Below are 11,218 nucleotides of genomic sequence, written 5' to 3'. Positions count from 1 at the left end.
AGAGAGAGCCCCTAAAAAGAAGAGACTTTTAAACAAAATCCTGAACCCTAATCAACCGAGACCATTTGGATTGAAATACAGAGGGGTTCAATGAAAATGGAGCAAATAGGCTGCCAAAATTCTTGACCCTTTTATCGAAAAGAGGGTCTGGTTGGGCACTTACAACACCGCTGAAGAAGGTGCGAGGGCTTATGATTTAAAGAAGCTTGAATTCGAATGCATGGCTCCTTTGTCTGAGAAAAGTTACAACCACAATCAAAACCACTCTTTTTCGGTGATGGAGGAATTTGAAGCTTGTTGTCTCACAAATCCTCATTTTTGTCCTCGAATTGGACTCTTTAGCTTCAGCTTTAGCTTCGAATTCACATGTCGATGGCAAATTGAATGTAACATTGAATGATTTTGTTGTGGACAACACCATTGTGGATTGTGGACAACACCATTGTTGTTGATGATCAGAAAATGCCCAATCAACAACGCAACCAACGATGATAGCGACGGAGCAACCATTTTTTTTTTCTCTTGCTTCTATTCTCCCTCTCTTTCTCTGTTTTTGTTCATTTGCCTTTGTTCGTCACAAAGATTTGTACATATGGGTTTCAAATTTGGGAATGTGGTTAGGGTTTATAGGTTGATTTTGTGTTGTGATTTTTGCTCTAAGGTTGAAAATTGGATTTTGTTTTGTAATTTTTGGTAGTTATGATGCTTTGTTGATGTTGGGATTGTTGTTTGGCTGTGGCGGCGGCAGCAGAAGGCAGTAGAACGGCAGGCAATGGTGGTTGGTGGCTCTGTTCAATCACAAGTAAGGAAGAAGCCAAAAGAGAAAGCAAAATGTCTGTTTTGCCCCTGAAACCAATCACATGTCATTTACATGCAAATTTTCCGCCCAATTTCTTAACTTCCGTTTTCAATTGGACCAAAATGATATAGAGTTTAAAATTCAAGGTCAAAATCGAACAAATTGAAATTAGAGGGACCAAAATGATACAACATGTAAAGGTGATTCTACTTATACCACTACTTTACCTCTTTACACGTTTCATATGAGTTTTTTTTTTTTTTTTCTTTCTAATTTTATCCATGTGTGAAATTACCTTTAATGACAAAACACTAAAATTAAATATATTTTGTTATCTCCTTACACCCCTTGGTCTTCAATCCCTACTCTTCTTTTCCTTTCTTAATTTTTTTTTTCTCTTACACATCTCTTTTCAAAAAGTGAGAATTATAGTATTTTGATCATTAAAGAAAGCAATAGATGAAGAAACGGTGGTGAAGAACCATCAAAAAAGTGAAATTGTGAGTTTTTTTTTAATTTATTTGATAGGTTTTTGTTTAGTTTTTCTGGATTGGTGTTTGAATTTCGTTCAGTGGTTCGAAATCGAACAAAATAAAATAGTCCGGCATCACATTGCCGAACAAAAAATATAAGTTTGGTAACCAACTACCGAATAAAAGATACATTTCCAATATTCCCAAACCGATTTTTTTTAATTTGTTTGGCTTCTCATTACCATATATTTTCAGTTTCATTTTTTTATATTTTTTATTTTTTTGCCTGGAAGGATTATACTTATATTCATTCCAACAATGCAAGTACTACAATATTAGTGGACTCTAGTCATGAATTCATTACAGACGAGGTTTGTTAAATTTTTTTTATGAATACGATTTTTTCTTATTTTTAATTTGTATTGAGTTTTATTAATAATTTGACGTATAAATGTATTTATTATCTTTAGATTTTTAGTAGTCGTGAAACATTAATTAAATGGGTTTCTGATGTTGAGAAAAAGATTGGATTTGTCATGTTATAAAGACATCAGATGCGAGAGGTAATGGCAGAAAACTAAAACTTACACTTGCATGTGAAAAAAATGGTTATTATAGAGACAATAGGAAGATCAATGGGGAACAATTGAGGTTGACATGTTCTAAAAAATGTGGATGTCTATTTCTATTAAGGGGGAAAAATTACCTACAAATTACCAAAACGAATTGTGATAACATGTTTGATTGATGGATGTAAATAATGATAGATTTTATGGATATTCGTTCACTTGATGTTTTTATAAATAATTTTATGAATACTTTTTATGTATGATTTTATGGATGCTTATTTGATTTATGAATTTTTTTTATGGATGCTTCAAGGAAAAAATAAATCTTTCAATGTACAGCAACGGGGTCTAGACAACTCTATTGTAGTTTGGCAACATGATACTAGAGTAATCTCATTTGTACAACAATGTATCACTGAACAGGCATGTCACAAGTGGCCCAAATGAATTTCTTGTTATCATCTAATTGGACGGCAACATAATACTGGGAAAAAAAATATTGTCTGGTAATATGACATTAGAGTAATTCAAATTAATTAGCGTTGTATTACCGAACAGGCCCACCACAAATTAAAAAATCATTTTTTGAAAGAAAATGGCTCTGTAAATATATATTGACAAAATGCTGGAGAAATTTTATTTTTTCCGCAGCAAAACACCGGAATAATGTAAATTATTTAGCACTATGTTACCAAAATTAGTGGTGTAAAGAGATGAAATAGTTAATTGAGGGTTAGTTTAGGTAATGTATTGGAAGTGTAATGAGAATTACATTTTTTTTAGTGATGTAATGAGATGAAGGATATGAAGAAATTATATAATGGTATAAGTAGAATCACCCAACATGTAAATAGCATGGACCATTTCATAATTTGCCCTTATCCTTTCTTTTGTAACTACTATTTCTTCAATTACATTGAATTATAATTACTGGACAGAGATCTCTTCAGTTGAAAAAATCAATTGGAGGTACCTTACAATACTATGAAGATGATACTTGAAATCATCCTTTAGAGCATCTCCAACGGTTAATCAGATTTTTCATCAAATTTGAGTAAAAAATGACCTATTTTACCAAATTTGGTACCACTCGCTCAAACGGTGCACTTTCATCAAATTTGTGCCGGGGACAACCGGTTGGTCGACCGGTTAAGTGAAAATTATTATTTTTTTTTTATTTTTTTTTGAACTTTTTGAACCTTTTAGTGGTCGACCGGCTGGTCGATCAGTTAGGCAAATTTTTTTTTTTTACTGTTTGAACCTTTTCTTCGAACCGTTTGAACCTTTAGGCGGTCGACTGGTTGGTCAATTGGCCGGGCAACCGGCTGGTTGACCGGTTGGTCTCTCCCAACGGTCAGGAACAGTGATTTGGTGAAATGCTTCGCCTGTTCTCGTTTTGGTAAAAAATTTGCTGAATTCTCGATTTGATATCGATTTGGTGAAACCGTTGGAGCTCAAAAAAGTGACTTTTTTATCAAATTTTGAATTTGATATTAGATTTGATGAACCGTTGGAGATGGTCTTAGTATTGATGTCTCATATTTTGACTTTTTTTTTTTCTTTCAAAATGCTATGAGAATGAGACTTTAAATAAACATCATAAGTTTGATAAAGAAATCATTAATCATTTGAACAACACAAATTATGTATACAGTTCTCTTTATCATTATTTTTTAATACTGTTCATAAAAAGGGGTTTTTAGTTAAATTAAAGGTTTTCAGGTGGAAAGGACATTGTTTCACGCGAAGTGCGGCTTTTTTATAACATATTGACGGAATGCCCTTTCCTTTTTCAAATTTTAAATTTCACAACTTTTGATGTGTATATATATATATATTTTTGGATGGTGATGGATATGTTTTTGATAATATTAGTATTGTTGAAATTCTTTGATTGAGATCTATAAAATAAGATTAATATTATCACAATTTTTAAAAAAAAAATTATAATAACATTTCATTGTTCAACTTAGGCAGTTTGACATAATATCAAAAAAATCAAAAAGTCATTATCTTATTTAAGTCATATTATTTTATTTAACAATAATGATTCATCCCCCTTTTCCTCCCACCCCCTTTGACCCCCTCTCTCTCTCATTGGTTACCTTTTCTTTTTCTTTTTCTTTTTTTTCCTGCTCCTCCAATCACCCCCGCCACGTGGCAAAGGGGGCCAAAGCATTATTCTTTATTTAAATCACATCATCTCTCTACTACATTATTTTAAATTCAACCCATATTTTACGTTTTTTTTTCTTAAAAAGTCAAAAAATATACTTATTTAAATTATCCTAAACAACTCCTTAATGATAATAATAAAATTTTACTATTTAATTTTAACATTTAAATAATAAAATATAATTATTATCACTAAACACCCCAATGTCTGCCATCTTTACCACCGTTCGTAAAAATATTAAATGAAAAGTTTATCATAATAATAAAATGGTACCTCAAACAAAGTAAAATTTTGTTGTGTTAACATGGAGAAATCATTACTTATGTACCTACATAAATAATTTTATATTGAAGATGAAAAAGACATAGTGGGCCCCAAGCCCATTCACTTCTCACTGGAAAGCACTTGAAAGAACTTGCCTTCAAACCTACACTTACGCGTGATATGTTTTGGGCAAACAACAATGATTCATCCCATTAAAATCATCACCATTAATAGCATTAATACATTAAAAAAGTAAAAAAAAAAAAAATATAACTCTAAGACCAAAACATCACATCATTCATGACGAGATCCACTGCCACCTAATTAGTGGGAGCACTAATTAGTGCTCCCAAATATTTTTCTTGGGGCAAATTCGTCTATAAATTTTAACTCGCTATATCATGAGTCCTTTACCCTAAAAAAATTGGGGGTTTTATCAATTAAAAAATAATAGTTGGGGGTTTTACGTTTGGATTTGATTGATCTATTTTAAAATAAATTTTAATAATTTAAACTATTCATTTTTTTAAAATTCGTTAAGTAGAATATTTATAAGAAAAATCAAAATAATTAGATATCGGTAGTTATATGTTTGAATCGTATTTGTTTTTGAAAAATATACAATAAATATAATTTCAAGAATAACCGTCTATTTTTTGTAAAACAAATTTGATTCAAATATATAGTTATCAATATCCGATTATCTTAATGTTTTTTTTACATAAATATTATAATCAACAAGTCTTAACAAATGAACGATTCGGATCATCAAAACGGGACTTGTGGTGAGCTCCACGAGCCTCTCAAGTTCTCTCATGTTGAGATGTGAACATGAGAGAAGTCTAACTAAAAAACGGCAGCCTCTATTTACACATCACCAATTCACTCATCCCACACCATTTCTTTATCCACACTATACACAATTTTTTTAAAAAATTATTTTTAATCTTTTTCTCGAGGGCAAATTACACTAACAATCCCGATAGTTTGGGACTTGTGTCACTTTAATCATTGACTTTTCAATTATGACACGTTTAACCTTGAATTTTGAATCATGTTCTAAATAAGGACAATTGGAGATACCATTATTTAATTTCAATGGCAAAAATCATCAATTTGATAAAATATAAATTAATTTGACAAAAATAAATGTCAAAATATTTTTAAAATTTTTAAAATTATTTCTACCTATCAAAGATAAAATTATGTAAAATTGATAAATATTTTAGACATTTATTTATTTATTTTACCAAATTAATTTTTATTATGTGTTTAGATGATTATCATACAATGGGTAGTTGTTAAGATTTTAATGTGTAATCGATATATTTAATATATGAAATGTTTTTAGTTTTGGATGTTATGATTTAATGGATTGATTTAATAATGATATTAAAGTTGTCGTCATATTTGACTTTTGAAAAAATAGAAACTAATTTAATGAAAATAAAAACAATCACCCATCACATGATCATCATCCAAACACATAATAAAAATTAATTTGATAAATTAAATAAATAAATAAATGTCTAAAAGATTTATTAATTTTACATAATTTTATCTTTAGTAAGTAGATATAATTTTTTAAAATTCAATTTGACATTTATTTTTGTTAAGTTAGTTTATATTTTATCAAATTAACAATTTTTCCCTTAAAATTAAGCAATGGTATCTTTAATTGTCCTTATTTGGAACAAGATTCAAAAGTCAGGATCAAATGTATCACAATTAAAAAGTCAGGGACCAAAGTGACACAAACCCCAAACTATAGGAACCGTTAGTGTAATTCACTATTTTCTCAATTTACACCACCAAATTCCTCGCATACCTTATCTTTGTCATTTTTCCACTAACCCTAGCCTTAATGCTTCTTCCTTCACTATCGGCGCTGGAGCCAAAGTCGGAGCATCTCATTCCTTAGTTATTGCCCCACCGCCACCCTTTCCTATCTCTTTTCCCTTCCCTTTCATTTCCTGTTACCCACTGCCACCACCATTCCGCTGCTACTACTGCCATCATTCTAGTCGTTTCTATCGTGTCACCTTCACCCCTATTTCTTTCCGCCACCCACATGCGATCTCTCTTTCTTACTTACCTATGATTTCTCACACTCTTTTCTCTCAATCGTGATCTACTCACTTCGTTAGGCAATGGCAATATTGGGAACAACGGTGCAATGAAGTGGAGGAGTGGATGGCGTAGGCGAGCAATATTGGGGAACGACAGTATGATGAAGTTAAGCAGTGGGTAGCGTAGGTGGGAGGGCTCACGGAGAAGATGGTGGCAGTGACTGGTGGTTTTGGAAGAATGAGAGAGGAGACAGAATGATGGTGTTAGGAAGGAAAAGTAGTTACGAGAGGTGACGAAAAGGGGTAGAGAGATGCTGTGAGGGTTATAGATGGTGTTGCTGGGAATCCGGATCATTTGTCGCTATTTTCTGCGGCTGTTCCAGCGGCCCTACAAAACGACGTTGTTTTAGTTTTTTTTTTTTTCTCAGCCCGTTTCGTTTTTGAACCAAACCAGTCACCTCTTCTTCTCCATCTCCTTGCCTTCTTTTTCCATTCTTCTTCCTGTTAGAAAATAAACCCAGACCCACTCTCTATAAAAACTACCAAACCCACCATCTCCTTCTTCTTCCACTTTTCTCTCTCTAAAAACTACCAAATCACACCCATTAGAAAATAAACCCAGATTCACACCCATTCTCTGTAAAGAACAACCAAAGCTTTGAATATGATGATGAGAAAAACCAATCAATTAAACAGAGTCATACTATACTTAATAGTATTTTTTTCAATTATAATTTGATAATAAAGGAATATTTCAAATAGTAATCATGTAAACCCAGATGAAGATAATGAATTTTTTGTGTGGAAATCTTGAAATAAACAGGGGATTAGCCAAAAAAAAATTCCACCAATGTCCAAGACACCCAATTCCAAAGCTTTATTGTCAGAATCCGAAACGATTTGAAACCATCTGGGTTTTTCGATTCGGAGGATTGGTACAGTTCCACCATCGCAAGTCTCAGTTCATACCAATCAGACTCGAAAAAGTCCGAAACCACCCAGAGAGAAAAAGAGAGAGATTTCATTCATGTGTACAAGACTGTTTTTCATGGTTTCGTTGCGAGACTCACGACAGAGCAAGCCGAAGAATTAGCTGAATGCCCAAAAATTCTCAAGATCTTACTAGACCGAGTTCGTCAAATTCAGACGATGATCACTTGAATTCCTAGGGTTCAAAAACGAAAAGGAAAAGGGGCTGAAAAGAAAGAACAAAAAAAAAAAAAAAATTCAAAACCACGTCGTTTTTAAGTGCTGCTGGAAGGGCCACAGATAAGTGCGGCAGATGATCCGAACTCGTGTTGCTGGTGCCTGATTTGTAGAGATAGAACCCTAAAAACCTTAAATTTGTTTTCTTTGGTAATTTTTTTGAGGAGCAATTTGGTAATTAAAAAAAAAAAATGGTGTGAAATGAGAGAATGGATGGCGTGTAAAACTTTATCCATTAAACATTTATGGAGTGTCCTCAACCCAATATACAACTTTTTTTTTTCTTTTTTTTTTTTTTGTGAGGATTTTGACCGAATTTTCCTTAAAATTTTTTGTAGGAAAGTGCCATGAACAATAAATATGTGAACTTGAAGACATTTCATTTTGTGTTTAGAAGAGGCTCTTTTCATTCATCCATATTATCTCGATGTAATTCTTTATTTTGAGTTAATAAAATTATTTTTGTTGATATTTTTTCATAATAATACGTGAAAAATATATAGAATAAATTAAATAGAAATGACAAAATAATTTTTTATTAAAAGGATGAAATACAAAATAAACGACACAACTAAAAATACAGAAATGAATTAGATTACATTATTAATAGAAAAAATTATTAACATGGATAACTAAATATTAGAATTCATCTTTGTAAACTAAATATTGAAAAATTTAAGAACAAATGATAAGAAAAGAAGCAAACCGAAGCCTGCATTAGACAGTTTCCTTATAACAGATTCACCGCCTCTCGATGGATGCTGGAGGTACGCCGGCGTCTGTCTCTTAGGATACGACTGTCGAAACTAACTAATGCAGAAGCACCTTCTGAATAGTTTCGGCGAACTTGACAATGAATGACTCTCTCTAACAAGAACCTAAGAAGAGGCTAATAAAAGAAGATAAGAAAATTTTTCTTTAGTGTAAAAAACCATCTCCAACTTTTTATCTCAAAACACTATCTCATTTTCCATCACAAAACCTCTCCAAAAAGAATCTATTAAGTTGGAGGAGAAAGACCTCTATTTATACTAGTAGGGGAAAGCCGTAGCTATGAAGGCTAACATCAATGGGGTCATCAAATGTCATCAACTCTAGCCATTAGGGCTAGAGTTACAAAGGTTCAAAACTCCAAAACCATTATATAAATCATAATGTATGCATAATGTATAAGTTTTGAGAATTAAACTAGATGGGTTGCAAAATGGATACGGGTGTTGGGTCATAACCCGATCCAAGCCCAATCTCGAACACATGTACAAACTAAGCCCAGCACAGCTCAGCCCAAAGCTCAAGACTAGGTCCAAGTCCAAGTCCAAGTCTAAGACTAAACCCAGCACATGCACAAGTATAAGTCAAGGTCCAGTCCAAATCAAGACTAAGTCCAAATCCAAACCCAACTTTATTGATGCCCACTTTATGAGACAATTCTCATTTACAACTTAATGGTTTCGGCTCATCATTTTTGTATTGCAATCTTCTCACTTAAGAGAATACAAAACCACTCAGACCCATCTTAACCGGTGGTTGGGTCCCACTTTAATTTCGAATTAAAATTGCCGGAAATCCATTATTTTCCAACAATCCCTTACATGAATAAAATTGGCCGAATAAAAAAAAACGGACAACACTTAACAACAAAGACTCTGATAGAGAGCACACAGAATGACCCTGTATCAAAAAAGGTAGCTGTTAGCCTTGAACCTTTTGTAGTGAAAGCCTATCGAATTTACTAGTTGAGCAGTGAAGGTGATGTTTTGAACTATTCTTCTGTTTGTGTAAACCGAGAGAATAGACCTCACACAGGAGTTACTCCAACCATTGTTCTTGTTCTCACTGGTGTGCCCGGTTTGGCCCTGGAACACTAGCCTGGTTCAGAGAGTGTTTTTAAAAAAATTGACTTCGTCAATTCTTAAAAAAGCGGCCCCACTTCGCACTCACATAGGTGACCTACATAAGGTATCTCGTTATACCATAGTTGCCTATTCACAATACTTAGGTTATTAAAAGCATCAGCTTAAACTCTCACCCCATAGGGTATCACTGTATAAAGGAATGGGTAAGAGGATTTCCCTCCACAGTGATTCACCCGTTACACGCAATTAGGTTGTCCCTTTGAACCTAGATCTTGGGATCTCCAGTCAACTGGGTTGGGTTTTCTATTCTGGTAGCATTCACTAAAGGCCTTAATCCCATTTTTTTGGACGACTTTCTTACTAACTCTCGATTTAACTTTTGGTCACCGATTCCGTAATATCGTCCTTAGACTGTATATAGTCTATAGTGACAACACACGAGTGTAGTCATCGTATGGAACTATGTCTTTGACAAAAATTCTAGACCTTCCATCTATGCCCTACCAATACTTGATTGGTTTTCGCAAAGTATACAAAATTGCTAGCATAAGTTTTGATCAATATGAAATATCCTTAATAAAACGACAAAGCCATTCAGTTACTTTAGTAGCTTTATCTAAAGCACTAAATTTCGATTCTATCATTGATCTCGTGATACATATTTGCTTGGAAAATCTCTAAGACACGGTTGCAGCTCCAATTAGAGAAAACATATCCACTAATAGATTCGTAGTCTTTGTACTAGATATCTAGTAGGCGCCTTTGTACCATTCTAGTACAACTAGATATCAAGTGTTATGCAACACATAATCCCGAGTGTAGTGTAAATAATCCAACACCGGCATAATGCCCTTCCAATGAGTAGCATTAGGATTACTCATGTATATTCTAAGCATGCTACCTGAGTAGGCTATACCTGGCCTTGTATAACTCATCAGATGCTTTAAATTTCAAATGACCCGAGAATATACTAGTTAAAATACATTTTCACTATTATTCTTGGCCAAATGTAGACATAAGTCTACCAGTGTCCTCGATACACTTATATCTGATTTACTAAATTTCTCAAGTATTTTAAAACTTAAAGACTTATTCAACTAAATCTTCATATAGGAAAGCTATCTAAACATCTATCTTGATGTATTTCCAGATGTTGCACAATTGTAATCACACTTACTATAACTGGTGATCACGTATCAAAGTAATCCATGCCTTCTGTTTGCCGGTATCTTTTGATAACAAGCCTATCTCGTCGGCTTTCATTCATTTGCATCCCAAGACTTACTACCTATGCAAGATAAAGCCAAATTTTCTAGAGAAATCACAGTTTCAAAGAAGCTTTTAGCCTCACTAGCCACCATATAGGTTTAAGAAGATTTAGATAGAAGAACTTTAAAGTCCTAGCATATTAACATCTTTTTTTTTTTTTTTTTTTTTTGAACCAAGCAATTAACATCTTCTAGGCTCATCTCTTTTCTCATGAAAATCGTTTCCTCAATTTCATGATAATATTCTTGTGTAAATCTGAATATCAGATTTGTCCACACAAAAAATCAATATGCACTACTATATTGTACATAACCGTTGAATACAAAGTCAAAGGATTTTAAGGCTTATTTTAACCATCTTAGGTTTAGGTATGGCCACCTTTTGCATAACACCCCTACATTTGCCACCTTTTGCATGACACCTCCACATTTGTAGAATTTATACAAAGGCTCTTGGCCTCTCCAAAAATTCATACAGGGCCTTTAAACAATTCCACGTGTCACAATAAGTATGAAACTCTCAAAATCATATCACAGA

Source organism: Camellia sinensis, chromosome 4 (genome assembly GCF_055761805.1).
Source record: "Camellia sinensis isolate YWXY chromosome 4, ASM5576180v1, whole genome shotgun sequence".
Taxonomy (NCBI): Eukaryota; Viridiplantae; Streptophyta; class Magnoliopsida; order Ericales; family Theaceae; genus Camellia; species Camellia sinensis.
Note: the sequence above shows the minus strand (reverse complement) of the source record.